Consider the following 21,750-nt stretch of genomic DNA (forward strand, 5'->3'; position numbering starts at 1 on the left):
GGCTTACATCACTCAGGATAGTGTTTTCTATTTCCATCCATTTGCATGCAAAATTCAAGAAGCCCTTGTTTTTTACTGCTGAGTAGTACTCTAATATGTATATATTCCATACTTTCTTCATCCATTCTTCCACTGAAGGGCATCTAGGTTGTTTCCAGGTTCTGGCTATTACAAACAATGCTGCTATGAACATCATAGAGCACATACTTTTGTTGTATGATAAGGCCTCTCTTGGGTATATTCCCAAGAGTGGTATTGCTGAATCCAGGGGTAAGTTGATTCCGAATTTCCTGAGAAACCGAAACACTGCTTTTCAAAGTGGTTGTACAAGTTTGCATTCCCACCAGCAATGGAAGAGGGTACCCCGTTCTCCACAACCTCTCCAGCAAAGGCTATCATTGGTGTTTTTTATTTTAGCCATTCTGACAGGTGTAAGATGGTATCTTAAAGTTGTCTTGATTTGCATTTCCCTGATCTCTAAGGAAGTTGAGCATGACCTTGAGTGTCTTTTGGCCATTTGAACTACTCCTGTCGAGAATTCTCTGTTCAGCTCAGTGCCCCATTTTATAATTTGGTTGATTAGGCTTTTACGGTCTAGTTTTTTGAGATATTTATATATTTTGGAGATCAGACCTTTGTCTGTTGCGGGGTTGGTGAGGATCTTCTCCCAGTCAGGGGGTTGCCTATTAGTCATAGGGACAGTGTCCTTTGCTTTACAGAAGCTTCTCAGTCTCAGAAAGTCCCATTTATTCAATGAGGTCCTTAATGTCTGTGCTGCTGGGGTTATACGTAGGAAGTGGTCTCCTGTGCCCATGTGTTGTAGAGTACTTCCCACTTTCTCTTCTATCAGGTTCAGTGTGTTCAGACTGATATTGAGGTCTTTAATCCATTTGGACTTGCATTTTGTGCATGGTCATAGATATGGATCTATTTTCATTCTTCTAGAGGTTGACATCCAGTTTTGACAGCACAATTTTTTGAAGATGTTCTCTTTTTTTCATTGTATACTTTTAGCTCCTTTATCGAAAAATCAGGTGTTGATAGGTTTGTGGGTTAATGTCAGGGTCTTCTATTCGATTCCATTGGTCGACTTCTCTGTTTTTATGCCAATACCAAGCTGTTTTCAATACTGAAGCTCTGTAAGAGAGTTTGAAGTCAGGCATGGTAATACCTCCAGACGATCCTTTGTTGTATAAGATTTTTGGCTATCCTGGATTTTTTTGTTTTTCCATATAAAGTTGATTATTGTCTTCTCCATGTCTGTGAAGAATATTGATGGGATTTTGATGGGGATTGCCTTGAATCTATAGATTGCTTTTGGTAGAATTGCCATTTTTACTATGTTGATCCTCCCAATCCAGGAGCAAGGGAGATCCTTCCATTTTCTGGTGTCCTCTTCAATTTCTTTCTTCAAAGTCTTAAAGTTCTTGTCAAATAGATCTTTCACATCCTTGGTCAGAGTTACCCCAAGATATTTTATGCTATTTGTAGCTATTGTGAAAGGTGATGCTTCTCTAATTTCCCTCTCTGTTTCCTTATCCTTAGTGTATAGGAAGGCCACTGATTTTTTGGAGTTGATCTTGTATCCTCCCACATTACTAAAGGTGTTTATCAGCTGTAGGAGTTCTTTGGTAGAGTTTTAGGGGTCGCTTATGTATACTGTCATATCATCTGCAAATAACGAGAGCTCAACTACTTCTTTTCCAATAAGAATCCCCTTGATCCACTTATGTTGTCTTATTGATATTGCTAGAACTTCAAGCACTATATTTAAGAGGTAGGGCGAGAGTGGACATCCTTGTCTTGTTCCTGATTTTAGTGGGATGGCTTTGAGTTTTTCTCCGTTTAATTTGATGTTAGCTGTCTGCTTGCTGTAAATAGCTTTTATTATATTTAGGTATGACCCTTGTATCCCTAATCTTCCAAGACTTTTAGCATAAAGGGGTGTTGACTTTTGTCAAATGCTTTTTCAGTATCTAATGAAATGATCATATGTTTTTTTTTTTTCTTTCAGTTTATTTATATTGTGGATTACATTGATAGATTGCATATGTTGAACCAGCCCTGAATCTCTGGGATGAATCCTACTTGATCATGATGGATAATTTTTCTAATGTGTTCTTGGATTCGGTTTGCCAGTATTTTATTTAGAATTTTGGCGTCAATACTCATGAGTGAGATAGGCCTGTAATTCTCTTTCTTGGTTGCGTCTTTGTGTGGTTTTGGTATCAGGGTAACTGTAGCTTAATAATAGGAATTTGGCAATTACTCTTCTGTTTCTGTATTGTGAAATACATTAAGGAGTTTAGGTATTAGCTCTTCTTGGAAGTTCTGGTAGAATTCTGCATTGAACCCATCTGGTCCTGGGCTTTTTTTGGAAGGGAGGTTTTTGATAACAGTTTATAGTTTTTCGTGACTAACAGGTCTATTTAGATCTTTCACCTTGTCTTGGTTTAGCTTTGGTATATGGTACTTATCTAAAAAAATGTACATTTCTTTTGCATTTTCTAGTTTTGTGTCATACAGGCTTTTGTAGTAAGATCTAATGAGTCTCATAATTTCTTCTGTGTCTGTGGTTATGTCCCCCTTTTCATTTCTGATCTTATTTATTTGTGTGTTTTTTTCTGTCGTTAAATTAGTTTGGATTAGGGGTTTCTCGATCTTGTTGATTTTCTCCAAGAACCAACTTTTTGTTTCATTAATTCTTTGGACTGTTTTCTGTGTTTCTATTTTGTTGATTTCCGCCCACAGTTTGATTATTTCCAGTCTTCTACTCCTCCTGGGCACGTGTGCTTTTTTTTTTTTCTAAAGCTTTCAGGTGTGCTGTTAAGTCTCCGATGTATGCTTTCTCTGTTTTCTTTAAGTGGGCACTTAGTGCTATGAACTTTCCTCTTAGCACTGCTTTCATAGTGTCCCATAGGTTTGAGTATGTCGTCCCTTTATTTTCATTAAATTCAAGGAAGACTTTAATTTCTTTCTTGATTTCTTCCTTGACCCAGGTGTGGTTCAGTAGTTGACTGTTCAGTTTCCATGAGTTTGTCGGCTTTCTGGAGGTAGGATTGTTGTTGAATTCCAACTTTAATCCGTGGTGATCTGATAAGTCGCAGGTGGTCACTGATATTTTTTTTGTATCTGTGGAGGTTTCCTTTGTTTCTGAGAATGTGGTCAATTTTCGAGACAGTTCCATGAGCTGCAGAGAAGAAGGTATATTCTTTCCTATTTGGGTGGAATGTTCTAAGTATGTCTGTTAAGTTCATTTCCTCTCTACCACCAGTAGTTCTCTTACTTCTCTATTAGGTTTCTGTCCATTGCTGGGAGAGGTGTATTGAAGTCTCCTACTACTAGTATGTGTTGTTTGATGTCTGCCTTGAGTTTTAGTAATATTTCTTTTACATAAGTGGGTGCTTTTATATTAGGGGCATAGATATTCAGGATTGAGACGTCATTCTGACGAATTGTTCCTGTTATGAGTATAAAGTGTCCATCTCAATCTCTTTTGATTGATTTTAGTTTGAAGTCAGTTTTGTTAGAAATTAATATGGCCACACCTGTTTTTTTCTTAGGACCATTTGCTTGAAAGACCTTTTCCCATCCCTTTACTCTGAGTCAATGCCTGTCTTTGTGGTTGCGATGTATTTCTTGCAAAGAGCAGAATGTTGGATCCTGTTTTTGTATCCAATCTCTTAGCCTGTGCCTTTTTATAGGTCAATTGAGACCATTAATATTAAGTGATATTAATGACCAGTGATTGTTTACTCCGGATATTTTTATTGATTTTGGAAGTAGAATTTGTGTGTCTCCCTTCTTTGAGTTGTGCTAGTGAAGGGTCACTAGATGGCTCAGTTATTGTAGGCAGTGTTTGCAATGTTGGAGTCCTTGAATTGTGATTTTCCTTCTATTACGTTCTGTAGGGCTGGATTTGTGGCTATGTATTGTTTAAGTTTGTTCTTATCCTGGAATGTCTTGTTTTATCCATTTATAGTGAACAAAAGCTTGGCTGGGTATAGTAGTCTGGGCTTGCATCCATAGTTTCTTTGCTTCTGCAGTACATCTATCCAGGACCTTCCGGGTTTCATTGTTTCCATAGAGAAGTCAGGTGTAAGTCTGATCAGTTTACCTTTATAAGTTACTTGGCCTTTTTCCTTTGCAGCTCTTAATATTTTTTTTTCTTTAACCTGTATATTTTGTGTTTTGATTATTATATGGCGAGGGGATGTTTTTCTTTGATCCAGTCTGTTTGGTGTTCTGTATGCTTCTTGAATATTCAAAGGGATATCTTTCTTTACGTTGGGAAAGTTTTCTTCCATAATTTTGTTAAAAATATTTTCTGGGCCTTTGAGCTGTGACTCTTCTCCTTCTTCTATTCCTATTATTCTTAGGTTTGGTCTTTTTATTGTGTCCCATAATTCCTGAATGTTTTGTGATGAGAACTTGTTGGCTTTGCAGTTTTCTTTGTTCAGTGTGTTTATTTTCTCTATGGTTTCCTCAGAATCTGAGATTCTTTATTCTATTTCTTGGATTCTATTGATTATGCTTGTTTCTGTAGGTTCTGCTCATTGACCTAGATTTTCCATATCCAGCTGGTCCTCAGTTTGTGTTTTCTTCCTTGCTTCCATTTCAGTTTTCAATTCTTGAACTGTTTCCACTACCTGTTTGATCGTTCTTTCTTGGTTTCCCAGGGTATTATGTACGTATTTACTCATTTCTTTAAATTTTTGGTTATACTTCTCATCCATTTCTGTAAGGGCATTTTTCACATGTTGTCTAAGGGACTCTATTGCTTTCATAAAGTCATTTTTTCCCACTTCTTCTGTGTTAGGATGTTGAAGACCTTCTGTTGTAAGATCATTGGGTTCTGGTGTTTTCATGCTGTTTTTCAGATTATTGGGTGAATTCTTGCCTTGGCGCCTGCCCATCTCCTCCTATCAATGCTATCTAAGGGGTCTTTTTAAAACTGGTTCAGGTTTCCCTGCTGGCCAGGGGCTCCTCTTCCAAAATGCCCTCGCTCTGCTTCCTGGTTCCTGCCGGGGGCCAAGATCCCTCTCACCCCTCAGAAGGGTCTTCAGGTATAGGATCCGGCTCCTCCTTTGCCAGGGACCTCCCCAACCAAAGGCCTACCTCTTTGATTTAATTGTAGTGGGGCGATCTGCTCTTGGTGTTGCGCGCATTTCCTACAGCCTGCATCTGATGCCAGGACGGTTCCCGCCGCCTGCGGCCTGTGTCCTCTGCTGCCACTCTTGTCCCAGCCGGCCCCCGCCTGCCACTGGGGGAGGGTGTTCTCTGGCTGCCTCAGCCGTCTGTGTTCCGGCCGCCTCTGCCGTCCTGGTTCTGGCCGCCTCCGCCATCGGGGTTCCCCACAATTGGCTTTTTATAACTAAATATTAGAGTAAATGCATTTAGAAATATAATCGTAGTAATGCATTTGGTAATATAAGTTCTAATGTTTGGATCTGCTAAGAGCCAAACTTGCAGTGGGTTATACAATTCATTTTGGTTTTTAATTATTCATAAGAAGCAGAAAAATAAAACTAAAATAAAGTGTGTTCAAATAAAAACTATTTTGCTCAAAGTTACATATAACTTAAATATCACTCATATTTATAAGTAAATTTTATTATTATAATTTTATGGCACTGTTAATTATTTTTATATTCCCGTTATTGAAAGAGACACATCATATGCTAGGTATTAGACAAAATTCATCTATTTTTCTCTGCAATTAATATTTTCTTGAAATAATTTAAATAGCTACTATTATATTTGTATTTGTCTCTAAATAAACATTTAGTATCTTTAAAAGAGTATTGATTATACACTTTACTTGAAAGTATTTGTATAAATTAGAGAAAATTTCAGATCAAATGAGGAATTGCTCAACTACGCTAAAGAATTCAGTGGGACTAGATGAATTATAACCATTTAAAGATAATTATAAACATAAGAAGATAAGGTTAAGATTTTTCAGTACAAGTACTAATAAAGAGTACGTTAAAGTTACTTCACTTATTCTGCCATATTTACCAATCATAGCTTTAAATCACAATTCCTATGTTTCTAATAGGGAGCTTATTATTGAAAAAAATCTGCACTATTAATTTGTTCATCTGTTTTTTAATTGTTTTTATTGTGGCATTTAAATACTAATTATAATTGATTATTAAAACTTATTATTTTAAATACATGAATTACTCATTGTCCCAGTATAAATTAATTATCTATGAAAAAACAGGTTTAATTTCTACATATTTAGATATATGAGAATAATATATGTAGCAGATTATATTTTTAAACACTAAAAATTAACATTGAAAAAACATTCATGTATGAAAACTGCAATGAGATATTTGTTTCAAATTATTTTGAGTTCCAATGTATTTAAGAAAGATTAATGGGTGCAGAGGGAAAAATTGTGTTCCTCTTTGAACTACAATAGCTTTATTTTTATCTTTCATTCCTATATGGAGGTATTAATTATCTTAATTTTTATGAAAAGTTAAGGAACTCTGTCATAAAATTAAATACACAAATATTTGAAAACATTTCTTGAACGATATATAACTCCAGGAGGCATTTATATATTTCATATTTTGCAATAATATTTTTTTGTTCTTATTATTTTCAATGAAAAACATGTTAGTCGTGAGAGGTTTTTTTAAACAGTGAAAATAAATATAATTTTAAATCTGGTGATTTTTAGTGTTAGTATAAATTATTTTATGCATTAAACTGATGAAAAAAATAGTTTCCAAGTACATTTTATAAAAACTATATTCAATTTAAATGTAAAGACTCAACATCTCTAGTAACCCTTTGGAATCCTTCCATGTAGTACTCTAATTTATAAATCAAAGTGAAAGGAGACATGCTGAAACTTAAGGCCTAAAAAACCAATCAATGATTCTATAAATATAATTTAGCAGTTGCACAGTCCATGAAATGCTCATTAACAAACTGAAGAAATATGTGTTCAGTATGTAGGATCACTTTTGCATATTAATGAGAAATGTGTAATATCATTTATGGTTCTGGCTGTTCTACATGCAGGGAACATTTAGATTAGAACTCAGTTATATAAATGTCAAATGGGTTTATGGTCATTCATACTTCTGTTTTAAAACAGTAGTCTCTAACAGCCACAAATGTTGCATTTATATGCAGGTAGTTGGCACCTACTTTATTTCTTGAGCTACATATTACGTTTGCTATAGGTTTTGTAGACTACAGCACAGATCTACCACCAACAGTTTTATGAAGCCATATGCCCTTCAGAAATATTGCAAGTTTGGTTTTCTTTCCATAATAATGTACATTATCCTAAGGTTAAATAGAAATCTTTCATTTAAAAGAGGCAAATTAGTAAGTCAGAACAAAAATATTGATCTAACATGTAACTTAGGAAGACTTTAGAGGGTGACCCAGCCTCCTACACCGGGTTGTGGCTGCGGTGGGATGGCGGTCGTGGTGGCTGTGGTGGGATGGCAGTGGCGGCGGCGGCGACACGGACACCAGCTCCGAGAGTCAGTGACTCGGGCATGGATGCGCAAATGGACCAGGAGACCGCGCAGTGGCTGCGCTGGGACCAGAATCTCTTGACTTTGGAGTCAGTGAAACAGCTCATCACTGAGGGTAATAAAGAGCTACGGAAATGCTTTGGCTCCCGGATGGAGTTTGGGACAGCTGGCCTTTGGGCTCCTATGGGAGCAGGGATTTCTCAAATGAATGACTTGACCATCATCCGGAACACACAGGGATTTTGCAGGGGTGTGAACAAGGAGAGCAAAGTGAAGTTTGTGCACACCTCTGTCCATGGCGTGGGTCACAAGTTTGTGCAGCTGGTATTCAAGGCTTTTGAAGTCGCTCCTCCTGAAGCTGTTCCCCAGAAGATCCAGATCCTGACTTTCCAACTGTCAAATACCCAAATCCTGAGGAGGGTAAAGGTATCTTGACTTTATCTTTCGCCTTGGCTGACAAAATCAAGGCCAAAATTATCTTAGCCAATGATACAGATGCCGACAGACTTGCTGTGGCAGAAAAGCAAGACAGTGGTGAGTGGAGAGTGTACTCCGGCAATGAGTTGGGGGCCCTGCTGGGATGATGGCTCTTCAGGTCTTGGAGAGAAAAGAACCCAGATCGAAGCACCCTTAAAGACACATACATGTTGTCCAGCACTGTCTCTTCCAAGATCTTGCGGGCCATTGCCTTGAATTAGGGCTTTCATTTCGAGGAAACATTAACTGCCTTCCAGTGGATGGGAAACAGAACCAAATAGCTAATAGACCAGGGGAAGACGGTCCTGTTTGCTGCATTCTAAGAAGCTATCGGATATATGTGCTGTCCCTTTGTTCTGCACAAGGATGGTGTTAGTGAAGGTGTCCTAAGTGCAGAGCTGGTAGCTTTCTAGAGACCAAGAATTTGTCTTTGTCTCAGTAGCTCAAGGCCGTCTACATAGAGTATGGCTGTCACATTGCCAAAGCTTCATATTTTATTTGTCACGATCAAGGCACTATTCGAAAATTATTCGGAAACCTGAGAAACTATGATAGGAAGAATAATTATCCCAAAACATGTGGCAAGTTTGAAATCTCTGCTATCAGGGACCTAACAACCGGCTATGATGACAGTCAGCCTGATAAAAAAGCTGTTCTTCCTACCAGTAAGAGCAGCCAAATTGTCACCTTTACCTTTGCCAATGGATGTGTGGCGACCATGCTTACCAGCGGGACAGAGCCCAAAATCAAGTACTATGCCGAGCTGTGTACTCGCCCTGGCAACAGAGATCTGGAGCAGCTTTTGAAAAAGCAACTAGATGAGCTAGTCAGTGCCATTGAAGAGCATTTCTTCCAGCCACAAAAGTATAACCTGCAGCCAAGTGCAGAATAAATTATCCTAGCATTGGACACGATTGCATTTACCTGCAATTAAGCGATTAAGCTGAACTTTTTTTTTTTTTTTTGAGATAGGGTTTCTCTGTGTTGACAGCCCTGGCTGCCCTGGAACTCACTTTGTGTAGTGAGTCAGGCTAGCCTTGAAAACAGAGATCCTGCTTCCCATAACCAGGCAAAAAATTGGGATCTTGGGGGTGGGGTGGGAGGGGGGTAAGGGGAGATGGGGAGAGAGAAAAGTGAGAAGGGGAGGATGGGGGGAACTTGGGGAAACGGGATGATTGAGATAAAGGAAGGTTGAATAGGGGAGCAGGGAAGCACATATCTTAATTAAGGGAGCCATCTTAGGGTTGGCAAGAGACATGGACCTAGAGGGGCTCCCAGGTACCCAGGGTGATATCCCCAGTCAGTTCCTGGGGCAGCTGAGGATAGGGAACCTGAAATGACCCTATCCTATAGCCATACTGATGAATATCTTGCATATCACCATAGAACCTTCATCTGGCGATGGATGGAGACAGAGACAGAGACCCACACTGGAGCACCGGACTGAGTTCCCAGTGTCCCAAAGAGGAGCAGAAGGAGGGAGAACAGGAGCAAAGAAGTCAGGACCACAGGGGGTGCACCCACCCACGAAGACAGGGGGGCTGATCTATTGGGAGCTCACCAAGGCCAGCTGGACTGTGACTGAAAAAGCATGGGATAAAACCGGACTCTCTGAACATGGCGAACAGTGAGGGCTGATGAGAAGCCAAGGACAATGGCACAGGGTTTTGATCCTACTTCATGTTCTGGCTTTGTGTGAGCCTAGACAGTTTGGAGGTTCACTTTCCTAGAACAGGATGTAGGGGGGAGGACTTTGAACTTTCCACAGAGCAGGGAACCCTGACAGCTCTTCAGACTGGAGAGGGAGGGGGGGAGTGGGGGGAGGGGGAGAGGAGTGGGAGGAGGGGGAGGGAAATGGGAGGCTGGGAGGAGGCGGAATTTTTTTTTTAATTAAAAAAAAAAGAAAAAAAACCCAAGAAAACAGAGATCCTCCTGCCTCTGCCTCCAGAGAGCTGGAATTAGAGGTGTGTACCACCTTGCCAGGCTGAACTTGATTTTCAAAGCAATATTCATGAGGGCCAAGCCATCTGGATAATTAAAAGTATTTATATCTTTCAAAGGCACTGCCTTCCTTGGGGTTTTATACTTTTGACCCAAAAATTGAATAAAGAAAACATGACCAAACCAATTAAACTAATATCTTTATGAAAATATAAAGTCTGGGCATTATCTAAATTTTTTAAATAAAGATTTTTTTTCAAAATTCAGAAAAAAGGAAGTCTTTAAGTGTTTGAACAAAAATGGTGTTTACTGCTTTACTAGCATGGGATCTCTTTTTTGATAAAGAAAATGAAGAATGTCTAGACATTTTATTTCTCATTCACATCAAAGTATTCTTAAATATTTATGATCATGCCTCATAAAATAAGATGGAGAACAACTGAGGTACACTGATAATGGTAACTTATGGTTTACAAAGGCAACATTTGCTAACTTTTCTAAGATTTGGGGGAAATGAAGAGATAAAATCAGTTTATATGAACAAGTAGAATAAGTATCATTCTATTTTGATTAAGTAATTCAACATGCTTTTTATCACTTTACATTTTACATTTCTGTTCATAAGCTTATTAGTTTTATTTTGACATTATAGTGAAATAATCCTGTCTTTTATAATCATAAATGAAAGCTGTAACTGGAAGCTATTGTTTTACTGTTGAAACTGCATTCTATATTACATAGTAACAATCATGAATGTGACTGCTGATGAAAGAAAACAGATTTACAGATTTGTGCACAGCATAAAGTATTTAAGCTAGACAGAATTAGCATTATTAGTTTCTCCATTAGCACTTAAGGAGTATTATCTATCTATCTATCCATCTATCTATCTATCTATCTAGTATGGATTATGGCATATATTTTTGAGACAAATTTTCTCTGTAGTTTGATGCCTGTCCTGGAACTAGCTCTTGTATGACAGGCTGGCCTCAAACTCACAGAGATCCACATGCCTCTGCCTCCCGATTGCTGTGATTAAAGGCATGTGCCATCTCCACCTGGCTTGATTATGGCATATCTTAAACACAATATAATTAAAAATATTTTGGGGAACTAGTCATATTCATCTGTTAGATTACTTGTCATTTATTCTCAAAAATTATGAATAAAATTCTTATTTTGATTCATATATGTATATGGCACTGGCCAATAAAGAAATATCTATGATACTTTTTATACATTTTAAATACTTGTTTGTTTATTTTCAATATTATTTTCAAGCATTTTATTTTCAATATTTATTTTCAAGCATTTTATTTGCAAAGTTGTCCCTAATACTCTCATTAATATTTTTGTGAACATATTGTGTCATCAGAAGTGTACCTTGCACATCAGTGTACTTAACTTAATTAAGTATGCATGTGTAATGCCACATAGTGCTTCTCACATCTCCCTACACCTTTAGGAAAAGCTAGATAATTTAGAAACAGTAAAATCATTATAAACAAGCAAATCTGATTTCATTGCAAAATTATGATGAGCTATACTTTCCATTCATATATATATATATATATATATATATATATATATGTCTGAAAACATTAAGAACTAAAAAATATTAATTCTAGAATAAAGCTATGAATTAGTAGGAATTCTCATTCTTCTTCATATAAATAAATTTATAACTTTTAATTATAATGCACAGATAAGTGACACATGCCTTAATGATCTATAATGAAAGTCCCTATCTAAATAATCAAATGAGACGTTGGGCAGTGGTGGCGCACGCCTGTAATCCCAGCACTTGGGAGGCAGAGGCATGCGGATCTCTGTGAGTTCGAGACCAGCCTGGTCTACAAAGGGAGTTCCAGGACAGGCTCCAAAGCTACAGAGAAACCCTGTCTCGAAAACAACAACAACAACAACAATAATAATAATAATAATCAAATGAGAAACTCAAGAAAAACATAAATTAACAAATATAAGAAAAAAATGGAATGAATGCAAAAGGGCAATTGGTGTTTGTAGTCCTCAAAGGGTAAATGAATTTAAAAAATGTGATTTATATATTGTGCCCTTCTCTTTAATTTTAGGGATCCATGTGGAAGATAGGACAGAGTGATTGTAGTAAGATCCCAAACTAGTGGATACCTTCAAGGAAATTGCACTTTCCACATACAAAGGGTCAGATAGAAATATAAAGTCACAGAGAGTATGACAGCATGCAAAGATCTTCACAAAGTCAAGCCAGACAAACTACCAACACGGATGATGAGCAGTGAAAATAAACTCCAAGTTCATTTCATGAATTTATTCACAATTGATAGCTACTGGAAGAAAAAAATGGTTTTCTTCAGTGTAGTAACAATGGGAAAATCACCAAAAATCTAGACTAGACCCCATCCTCAAGAGTAGTCAGCCAATACAAATTGGACAGCATGTTTTTATTTGTTTTAAGAGAAGGAAAGGACATGAAGTTTGGTGGGTAAAGAGGAGGAGGAGGATCTGAGAGGATTTAGGGGTGCTGAAAGGATGTAATCAAAATATATGAAATTCTCTGAATGAGGTAACTCAGATTCAAAAAGACAAATATAATATGCACTCATTCATAAGTGGCTTTTAGACATAAAGCAAAGAAAACCAGCTTACAGTTCATAATCCCAGAGAACCTAGACAACAAAGAGGACCCTAAGAGAGACATACATGTGTCTAATGTACATGTGAAATAGAAAAAGACAAGATCTGCTGAGTAAATTGGAAGCGTGGGGATCATGGGGAAGGGTAGAAGGAGAGGAGAACGGAAGGAAAGGAAGAGGAGAAAAATATATAGCTCAATAAAAACAATAAAACATGTCATTTAACACAAAAATATGAAATTCACAAAGAATTTAAAAAAAGGGAACGTAAAATAAAGCAAAACACATCAACTCTTTCCATGAAATAAGAGTAACGAGATAATTTATGTTTAAGTATTTCTGTTATCTTAAGGATTATAATGTAATTACATTACTTATTCCTTTCATTTTCCCCCAAACCCTCCCATATTTGCTCTCTTTCAAATTAATGACATCTTACTGAACTGTTTGATACTTTCTTGGCTTCCTGATAACTAAACACAAAATAGTTGCGTGATAAAGAGTCTCTTATACTTATTTTGGATAAACTTTCCTTGATAAACTTACTAAAAACTTACTAAAAACTTGTAAAACTTACTAAAAAATAATTCCTTTGGAAAGAAAAGCAACAAAAAGCATAAATGGTAGTATGTGAAATGAAGTATTGCCCTTCATTTGCCCTACACTGACTTTGGCAACTTGTAATTTCTGACACGTGGACAGCATAATCCTGTATTGATATTTGGGAACTTTATCTCATTTCATATGCTTTCTATTCAAACCAAAGCTTCTTATACTCATTAGTAATGGGTATTTTTTGTGAAGTTTGTAGTTGTTTAATGACAAGGTCATTTCTTTATTGGAGACTTCTTTGATTTCACAACATAGATAAAGGTTACTTTCTCTTTGTTAGCACATAATTGTGTTGCTATTACTCAGAAGAACACAATTTTATGAAATTATACATAGATAGATATAATTGTATCTGTATGTAGATTGTAAACTCTTTGTAGTTAAGAACTATATAATATCACTTTCATAACATATAGATATACTCAACCAATAATGTTGTGTTCTATTGTTAGGTTAGAAGGCCAACATCTGCTTTTTATACAATAGATTTATTTTGCATAATTTCTGTATTCTTTGTTGATTAATTTTTATTACTTCCTTGAGAATTTCATATGATGGGTTTTGATCTTATTGTTCTTACTTTTCCTGACTCTTCACTGATTTACAGCCCAACTCTTTGTTCCTCTTACTTTATTTTTTAAATCCTTCAAGACCAAGCTATGAAATTAAAATGTTCAAATTTTACAAATTTCTTTTAAAATTTCTGAGATCGTAATAAATCACAGATTTCTCTCTTCTCTTTAGGGCTACACTCATAGAGGAAACTATTTTTTCCTTCTCTAGAAAACTAATAATTTCTGATAGCAACAATGTTGGAAACTATATTTACTGTCACAACTGCTGTGAGTTTACATGGGTCGCTGCCCTGTTGAGTCTATAAGACACTGTTTGCTAATAAGCCACCACTCCTGGATATTGCACTTCTTATGTCCTGTCTTCCACATTAATCCCTGAAACTAGAGAAGGTGGTATTGTATGGATGTTTCATTTAAGACTGAGCACTGTGGGTTATTATTCTCTAGACCTTGGTCAATTGCAGGTCACTGTGTTAATTATCAACTAGTAAAAGAAGAATCTTCTTAGAAGAATGAGAGATTCATTGATAACTCTTTCTTTATCTTCTGAGCCTATGTGTGGTGGGAAAGTGGTATTAAACCTAGAGACTTAGACTATCTTTTAGTCACACCACAATTGCAATTCATGTCTAAACTTGTTTATGCTACTTTGTCTTTTATATTGAGCCTGTCACTTTGGTTTATATGACTGAGGTTTTAACACTTGGGAATCAAATAGTCACTAGAATTGTAGTAATGGGTTTTGTTTCCTTCCCATGCCATCTTAATTTTACCTATATTTCTTATTATCCCTCAAAATAAGTAGTTTTTAAATGTTTTAAATGGTCATATTTATTGAACAAAGTTACTTGCATATTGGTTATATGTGTTAAGTTACTATGAAATTTTCAAAACTTATCATTCTAACAGATTTACTGTTGTATTTCAAATCCTAAGGGAATAAAAACAGATTCCTACTAATACACAAGATAAAATTCAGTGAAATGGAGACGATTTTAATATTTTGTTGTAATCCTGTCTTACTCTTTTATAAGAATATTATAAATCCATTGTCAACAGTTATTATTGCTGGAACATTAAATGAAACTTTAGTTATTTAATATTGTATTTAGTTGGTGTGTGTACTTACATTTTTATTTGGAATATGTTAAAAAAGTTTGATTGTTCATAGTGTCCATATTTCAAGAAAGGAAAGCTGACTTCCTGAAAACCAAGACTTTTATTAGTAACAATTTGATATAGTATAAGATTTTTTTCCTATTTTAAATTTTAGTCTTTTGTGGAATTATGGGATTGGAGACTGAATACAAGGCCTTGTGGTTACTAGGCAAGCACTGAAACTACTAAACAAAATCCCTAATCCTAATTTTAACATTTGATTTTTTTTTATTGTTGAGTTAGGCTTATTATATTTACATTTGATTATAGGTATATAGTGTTATTACAAATCATGCAGTGTAACACAATTTCTATAATATTTAGCTTTTGGAATATGGTAAGATTCTAAATAATTATTTTAAATTACATCAAGAGAAACCACATAGTTCTTTCAAGTTTTTAAAACTTCCTATTTAAATCTAAAGTGCCAAGTTAAGGAAGACATATTTGACTTATGATGTTTATTGAACAAGTTAGGATCAAATGATTATCTATTTAAGGGCTAAGTAACAAGGAACAGTGACAAATACTCGTCTCCACTGATCAGAAAGATGAGACAGGCAGCTGTATTAATGAGGAGCTGAAGACCAAACAGGGAAATACAAGAACATTGGAGATATACATCATCTATATATACATATATATAAGTAATATTCACACATGCGTACATATACATATATATACATAATGATTAATACATAGAAATGAAGAACAAAATAATTATATTAATATAATTAATTATTTGATATGTGAAGAATTTTTAAATCGTCAAGTCTTTTTTAAATCTTCCAGTCTTCAAATTAATTGAGGAATCAAAGTTAATACAGTGAATATGGAATATGGAATAAGAAGCAATTTGAATTTTTTGTAAATGTTATACATATTTAAAGTACTATTCTCATGGGATCATGAGCTAAGTAGTATTTACTGAAAGAAAAAAGAAATTATTGATCCACCACCATTTCTGAATTCACTCTCCAGGGTCTTCTGTCAGTCAGAAATACATTTTCTGTAAAAACAAAATATTCTAGGAATTGTGCTTTAGACATATAGGGAAAGAACATATAAAAAAATCAGTACCTATTCTCTCTAAAATTAATTTTGTAAAATGATTCCTGTATAATTAAGGCATTGTTTCATAATTTGTGGGATAATTCACAGAGAAGTGAGTAATGGGTTCAAAATTAATTCCTTTTACACTTTGAGTTACAAACATTTCTTCCTGATATGTTAGATATTCCTAGGCAATGTGATAAGTACTAGAAAAGCACATGGACTGTGGTGACCTAAGAAAGATTGTAAAAACAAGCAGAATATTATGATTCATATTTATAACAGTTGGCCTTATTGTACCAGAAAATAAAGATACAAAACAATGACTTTTATTCTTATTTAGATTTAGTACAGAAATGGATACTTTAACAGTTTAAATTGCAGTTAAAGTCTTACAATTGTATGGAAGGAAAGGGCTTTTCTCTATTCTACTCATTATAACATTATTATCTGAGACACATTAACAGAGAACAGGTAAACAAGAACAGTATACACATTTACTAAAAATATCATCTGATAAAAAGGGAGCCATAATAAAGAAGTAAAGAAATAAAAGAAATATTCAAGATTGAGTTTACATATGCATGAAACTAAAAAAGAAAATGAAAGAGATTCCCTTTTCACATTCACCTGATTATTAATACAACATAATAGAAGATGCCCCTATACTGTGGACACAAGGATGTGTGTGTGTGTGTGTGTATTGTATGTATATTTATAATATGAAAAATGCATTTGTTTATACAATATTTCCATAGATGATGGGTAAAATATAAGCTATAGAGTGCTGCAGGTATCATTGAGGGATTAAGTTTCCAATGTGAGAATTAAAGCAAGTTTTATATACATAAAACTGATAGATGTTTAAGTATTAAGTTAAAATATTTTCTGTCTTGAAATAAAATTTGAAAAGGAATTTCAATGAGAACTGCAAGATAAAGTCTATTTAACATAATGCCCTCATAATATTAAAGCAATACATATTGAATCATGGGCTATACTTATGTCTAGAGTGCTGAATTATTTACTGTACAAGATTATTTTCTAATGTTTTCTATTACAATACTTTAAATATGAATAGACTTATTCTGATATGTTAGCTTTTCATAAATATTTATTGAATTTAAATTATGTACATTGTTCATTTTAACGTTTAAAGTCCTAATATCAGGCTAAACTTTTTATGGAATTGAATGTTAAATCAAGAATAAAAAAATGAAGGTTAAGGAGAATTTACATACACAATAAACAAGAGTTTTATGCTTTATCTTTAGACTGGTGAAAAAAATTACAATGTAATTTCCTGTTTCTTCATGGTTTATTCATATATATATATATATATATATTCATATATATATACATATATATGTGTGTATGTGTATGTGTGTGTGCCTATTTGTAATTAAGAAAAGTTTGTATAATTTTCAATTAATAATTTACAAATCTGACATTTCTTCATACTTGAAAATGGTGTGAACTGTCCAAGAAGGAAAACAACACTAATTCAATTTCTATTAATTTTCATGAGGATTTTATAAAATGAAAAACTGTTAGAATATATTATCTTATGAAATAATTTACTGGCTAATGATATTGTTCATCAATTAGAGTTGAAATTTTAAGCAATCCAGATAATCAGCCTGCCTAAGTATTGAATATCTTGATACAGACCAATTCTGAATTTTCCTGTGAATTGAAATTTGATATTATTGTCTATATCAATTCTGAGTGCTTTGTCCATATTAAGTTTTGTAAAATTCATATTTTGGAAGGTTTTTTTTTTTGTATTTCCGCCTCCTCCCAGCCTCCCATTTCCCTCCCCCTCCTCCCACCTGTCTCCCCCTCCCCCCACTCCTCTACCCCTCCCTCTCCAGTCCAAAGAGCAGTCAGAGTTCCCTGCCCTGTGGAAAGTCCAAGGTCCTCCCCCCTCCATCCATGTCTAGGAAGGTGAACATCCAAACTGGCTAGGCTCCAACAAAGCCAGAACATGAAGTAGGATCAAAACCCCGTGCCATTGTCCTTGGCTTCTCAGCGGCCCTCATTGTTCGCCACATTCAGAGAATCTGCTTTTATGCCATGCTTTTTCGGTCACAGTCCAGCTGGCCTTGGTGAGCTCACAATAGATCAGCCCCACTGTCTCAGTGGGTGGGTGCACCCCTCGTGGTCCTGACTTCCTTGCTCATCTTCTTCCTCCTTCCGCTCCTCATGGGGACCTTGGGAGCTCAGTCTAGTGCTCCAGTGTGGGTCTATGTCTCTATCTCCATCTATCTCCAGAAGAAGGTTCTATGGTGATATGCAAGATATTCGTAAGTATTGCTACAGGAGAGGATCATTTCAGGTTCCCTATCCTCAGTTGCCCAAGGAACTAACTGGGGACATCGCCTTGGGCTCCTGGGAGTCACTCTAGGTTCAAGTCTCTCCAACCCTAAAGTGGCTCCCTTAACTAAGAATTGTGCTTCCGTGCTCCCCTATCCAACCTTCCTTTATCCCGATCATCCTGTTTCCACAAGTTCCCCCATTCTCCCCTTGTCACTTTTCTCTCCCCATCTCCCCTTACCCCCATCCCACCCCACCCCCAAGATCCCAATTTTCTCCCCGGCAATTTTGTCTACTTCCCATAGCCAAGAGGATAACTATATGTTTTTCCTTGGGTTCACCTTCTTTTTAGCTTCTTTAGGTTCACCAATTGTAGACTCCGTGACCCTTATTTATGGCTAGAAACCAAATATGAGTGAGTACATCCCATGTTCATCTTTTTGGGTCTGGGACACCTCACTCAGGATAGTGTTTTCTATTCCCATCCATTTGCATGCAAAATTCGAGAAGTCATTGTTTTTTTACCGCAGCATAGTACTCTAATGTGTAGATATTCCACACTTTCTTCATCCATTCTTCCATTGAAGGGCATCTAGGTTGTTTCCAGTTTCTGGCTATTACAAATAATACTGCTATGAACATAGTTGAACAAATGCTTTTGTCATATGATAGAGCATCTCTTGGGTATATTCCCAGGAGTGGTATTGCTGGGTCCAGGGGTAGGTTGATCCCGAATTTCCTGAGAAACCGAAACACTGACTTCCACAGTGGTTGCACAAGATTGCATTCCCACCAGCAATGGATAAGGGAACCCCTTCCTCCACAGCCTCTCCAGCAAAGGCTATCCTTGGTGTTTTTGACTTTAGCCATTTTGGCAGGTATAAGATGATATCTCAAAGTTGTTTTGATTTGCATTTCCCTGATTGCTAAGGAAGTTGAGCACGACCTTAAGTGTCTTTTGGCCATTTGAACTTCTTCTGTTAAGAATTCTCTGTTCAGTTCAGTGCCCCATTTTTTTAATTGGGTTAATTAGCATTTTAAAGTCTAGTTTCTTGAGTTCTCTATATATTTTGGAGATCAGACCTTTGTCTTTTGTGGGGTTGGTGAAGATCTTCTCCCAGTCAGTAGGTTGCCGTTGTGTCTTAGTAACAGTGTCCTTTGCTTTACAGAAGCTTCTCAGTTTAAGTAGGTCCCATTTATTCAATGTTGCCCTTAATGTCTGTGCTGCTGGGGTTATACATAGGAAGCGATCTCCTGTGCCCATCTGTTGTAGGGTATTTCCCACTTTCTCTTCTGTCAGGTTCAGTGTGTTCGGGCTGATATTGAGGTCTTTAATCCAATTGTACTTGAGTTTTGTACATGGTGATAGATATGGGTCTATTTTCATTCTTCTACAGGTTGACATCGTGTTGTGCCAGCACCATTTGTTGAAGATGCTTTCTTTCTTCCATTGTATACTTTTAGCTCCTTTATCGAAAATGAGGTGTTCATAGGTTTGTGGGATAAAATCCGGGTCTTCTATGCGATTCCATTGGTCAACTTCTCTGTTTTTATGCCAGTACCACACTGTTTTCATTACTGTAGCTCTGTAATAGAGTTTGAAGTCAGGAATGGTAATGCCTCCAGAAGATCCTTATTGTATAAGATTGTTTTGGCTATCCTGGGTTTTTTATTTTTCCATATAAAGTTGATTATTATCCCCTCAAGATCTGTGAAGAATTTTGATGGGATTTTGATGGGGATTGCATTGAATCTATAAATTGCCTTTGGTAGAGTTGCCATTTTTACTATGTTGATCCTCCCAATCCAAGACCAAGGGAGATCTTTCCATTTTCTGGTATCCTCTTCAATTTCTTTCTTCAATGCCTTAAAGTTCTTGTCAAATAGATCGTTCACTTCCTTGGTTAGAGTTACCCCAAGATATTTTATGCTGTTTTTGGCTATCGTGAATGGTGAAGCTTCTCTGATTTCCCTCTCTGTTTCCATATCCTCTGTGTATAAGAGGGCGACTGAATTTGTGGAGTTGATCTTGTATCCTGCCACATTACTAATGGTGTTTATCAGCTGTAAAAGTTCTTTGGAGGAGTTTTGGGGGTCTCTTGTGTACATTATCATATCATCTGCAAATAACGAAAGTTTAACTTCTTCCTTTCCAATTCAAATCCCCTTGATCCCATTATGTTGTCTTCAAGCACTTCATTGAAGAGGTATGGCGAGAGTGGACAGCCTTTTCGTGTTCCTGAGTAAAGTGGGATGGCTTTGAGTTTCTCTCCGTTTAATTTGATATTTTTTTTTTTACATTTTTAAAAGGGACCAAAAAAACAAAGAGTAATACCAATATTAAGTGACCTGTAAATATTTTGTGCTATTTAAATATCAGTATCTTACAGTCACCTATATGCATTCTTTTGTACTGCCTATGGTTATTATCATCCCACAGGAGATGAACTGCTTATTTTTTGTGATTGCTTGATTTTCATAACAGCTGTAATATTCACTACTTGCCCTTTTATAAATGTTCTTTGATTTTTCTCTATCCTATATGTAGATTTGTGGACCATTTAAAGATTATCATGTAGTTAGGTTATTAGCATTGGAATCATATGAGTATGTTTCACATAATAAGCAGATAATTTGAATTTTAGCAACTATGTTGTTAACATTAATGATCAGAATTGAGTCATAGTTTTGTTGTCCCTAAAATGCTCTCTTTGCTATTACATAAGTGCTTTTTTCCTGTTTACTTGCTTCTTTTCTTATACTGTAATCAAACATACATAGAAGTGCTTGCATGTACATGCATATCAAGAGTAGTATTATACATATTAAGTCAATTTCAATGAGAGAACTTTATTTCATTTAAAATGTTGTCTCAGAAAGAATGTTTACAGAAGCAATTTAAAATTAATAATTAATAGGCAAAAGTAATAGTTATTATTGAAATTCTGTCATTCTTAGTTTCAGCAGTCAATAAAGCACAATGACTTTTAGGAAAATGGAAAGAGTGTCATAAAATATTTTCTTATATATTTCAGTTTATAAAGTCCTGTTTTGGGAAACAAATATAAATATATTTATTTATTAATGGAATCTGTCAGATGCCATGTATATGATCTAATTAAAGGGCATAATTTATTGACTTACAGCATGATCAGTGTTATGCAACCAAGATCACAATTTTATTCCTAAAGAAAATCAATAGCTGTTATAAGAAATTTTCTTATTGATGGAGGTGGGTCTTGTATCTTATCTGTTTCTTTCATTGGTTAACTAATAAAGAAAACTGCTTGACCTGATAGGACAGAACATAAGGTAGGTGGAGTAAACAGAACAGAATGCTGGGAGAAAGAAGCCGAATCAGGCAGTCGCAATAATTCTCCGACCAGACACAGAAGCAGGTTAGGATCTTACTGGTAAGCTACCACCTTGTGGTGGTATACAGATTATTAGAAATGGGTTAATCTACATGTG

General features: G+C 35.8%; 1 protein-coding gene and 1 pseudogene across 9 annotated transcripts in view; both read left to right on the forward strand.

Moving 5' to 3' along the window:
• LOC121440456 (protocadherin-11 X-linked) overlaps positions 1 to 21,750 on the forward strand; it is a 511,499-nt gene that overhangs the window by 150,366 nt on the left and 339,383 nt on the right. The window lies entirely within an intron of this gene.
• On the forward strand, positions 7,476 to 8,880 carry LOC121440413 (annotated as a pseudogene).

Source organism: Microtus oregoni, unplaced genomic scaffold (assembly GCF_018167655.1).
Source record: "Microtus oregoni isolate MIOR12 unplaced genomic scaffold, Mior012 000067F_ref0000223, whole genome shotgun sequence".
NCBI classification, from domain to species: Eukaryota; Metazoa; Chordata; class Mammalia; order Rodentia; family Cricetidae; genus Microtus; species Microtus oregoni.